The sequence below is a fragment of the Camelus ferus genome, chromosome 11, assembly GCF_009834535.1.
Source record: "Camelus ferus isolate YT-003-E chromosome 11, BCGSAC_Cfer_1.0, whole genome shotgun sequence".
Classification (NCBI taxonomy): domain Eukaryota; kingdom Metazoa; phylum Chordata; class Mammalia; order Artiodactyla; family Camelidae; genus Camelus; species Camelus ferus.
This window is the reverse complement of record NC_045706.1, coordinates 7490457-7493096: the sequence shown is the minus strand read 5'-3', so window position 1 is coordinate 7493096 and position 2640 is coordinate 7490457.

Here is a 2640-nt window from a genome sequence, read left to right as displayed (position 1 = left end):
TCCTCAGACTCACCACCTGCTAAATCGATGCTGGTAGCATGACACTGAGGGTTTGGGGGAGATTTTTGTTATGCAGCATTCTTGTGGCAAGTGATGACAGATTCACTCCAACTCCAGCTGCTGGAGGAAGCTTTCGGTTTCTAGGAAGCCTTGGGATCCAGCAGGGTACCAGGTGGGATTTGAGGCTGAAGGTGCCGAAGGAAAAGAGCCTGGTGTCAGGCAGACCAGAGTGGGGACCTTGAGTGTGACTGTGGCCAGCTGGTCAACCCCTCTGTAGTTTAAGGGCGCTACTGATACTACTGTTCCTAAAATTCTACCAGCTACAATATTTTGAGCAATTATGTGTCTGGAATAATGTTAGAAGCTTTACATATAATAGCTCGTTAGATTTTCACCACAACCCTGTCACAATGTATCCGTTTTTCAGATGAAGATAGTGGGACCCTGTGTGATTAACTGGATGGGCCACAGGCACGCAGCATATGCTATATTAAGTTTTGTGTTATGTGTATTTTGCTTTGAGCAGCACATAGAATTTTCCAGATAATATGATCTCAACTAATCCAAAATATAGAGAAATAGGACTGGAAAAAAAATACAATTGCCTCAGAACGTAGGATCTTGACATTTTTTTTCTTTATTTTTGCATTAACTTAGAAATTTTTCTAATAAGACGCATCATTTTGAAACACTCCTCTTCACGCAGTATCTGACTACTTCTGTACCTTGTGATCACTGACAGTTTTAGAGTCGCTTCCTTTATATTTTCTAATTGTAGTCAACACTGAGCCAGTTGTCTCAACCACCTGGAAGACTAATGATGGTGGATCATGTGCTCCTAAAACATATAGAAGTGCTGCTAAAGTTTGTGTGAGTTAGGATGGGCTAGGCTGGGGCCCCAGAATATAAAATGGCAGAAATGTAATGGAAAGAGACTTCTGTTTCCTGGAGAGCTTGCAGAGGGCCGACAGTCTTCCTGAGGATGTTTAGAAAGCTGATGACACACCAAAAAAGCTTTTGTCTGAAGGTCCGGGAGAGATGCTGAGGCCAAGATGCTTGGACCCCCTAAGGGGCCAAGTCTCCAGAGAAGGAAAAACCAGGGGAAGATGCGTTTCTGCTCAGGGCACTTGGGAATCCTGGAGAGAGAGCAATAGGCAAGGGGCCCAGGTTGGAGCTACCAGGGGGACCAAGGAAACTGAAAAAGATGCTGAAAGGCTCATCAATCTGGAAAGATAAGAATGAGATTCCTGGGGGTGGGGGAGCCTGAACCCCACAAGATAGCACAGAGAGCTAAGCCCAGCTCTCAGCCAATTACCCCCTTAAGATATTTGAAGATTTCTGAAGCAGCCCAAGATGCAAACTAAAAAGGAACGCATGGAACCTGAGACAGTAAGTGACGTTTTTAATCATCTCACTGTGCTGAGGACACAAGATTAAAGTTCAGGACCTATCACAGGGCGAGGGCCCTGATGAACACACCAGCCTCTCAAAGGGAAACCCTTAAAACCACACTGTAAGAGTGGGTGTGAGCCCAGGGCAGGCAGGATGTCCCAATCCTGACCCCCAGCCCTGAGGATCAGTGCTCCACTAGCCTCCACGGAGTCCCTGACTGGATGCAGGTGACTGGCCCCCACAGTCTATTCCTGCATCAGAGAAAAGGAGGAACAATGCCCCGAATTCAGTGACAAAATGACTAGGGGGTAGGACGCAGACAACATAGAACACGTATAACAAATAGAAAGCAAATAGTAAAAGTGTAAGCTATGAATCCAATTATATTAATAATTATGTTAAATATAAATGGATTGAATACTTCAAATAAGACTAAAAGTGTCAGATCAGATTTTTTTAACCTTGATGATATGTTGGATACAAGAGACCCACCTCAAATATGAGCAAAAAGTGATGAAAGTGTAAGTTGGGGGAGAAAACTTTGCCAGGTAAGCACTAAACGAACAGGAGAAAGAGACAAATCTGTGAGAACGCTAGGATGCGTGAGCACGCTCCCCCGGACAGAAACAGAAGAGCAGTAAGGATGTAACCGTGACAGCACAATTAGCTTGAACTAATGAGCACTGCATCCAACGGGGCCAGAAAAGGCGTTCTTTTTAAATGCACAAACACTTAATAAAATGAACCACATGCTGGGTCATCCAGCCAGCCTCAACAACTTTTAAGAGAATTTGCATCATTCAGAGATAAGTCTTCTGACGGCCACAAAATTAACCTAGAGATTAATAACAAAAATTTAATGAGAAAATTCCCATCTCTGCCTCCTAAAATATGTCATTTCTTTGTAACTCATAGGCACGCTTGAAAGAAGGAAAGAGGGAAATTCTTGAGCCAGAAATAAAGTAGGAACTATAAGCCAGAGGATCTTTCTTGAGCCAACACCACAGAAGCCCAGGGAGCGGTCAAATGCAAGGATGTGCCCTAAGGGCTGGGGGCTGGGTTTTCATGCTCACAGAAGACAGGAAGCATGGCCCTGACATAGAAGAGGCAGAGGGAAACTGGAAACTCTGAATGAAGTCAGGTTCCTGGAAGACCAGTCTCTCCTTATAAGAGGAACTAGGAAAATCCAAGAGAAATTTCAGGAACAAAGCTTGACTCTGCTCAGAAAAGATGAAGGTGGATAAGGAC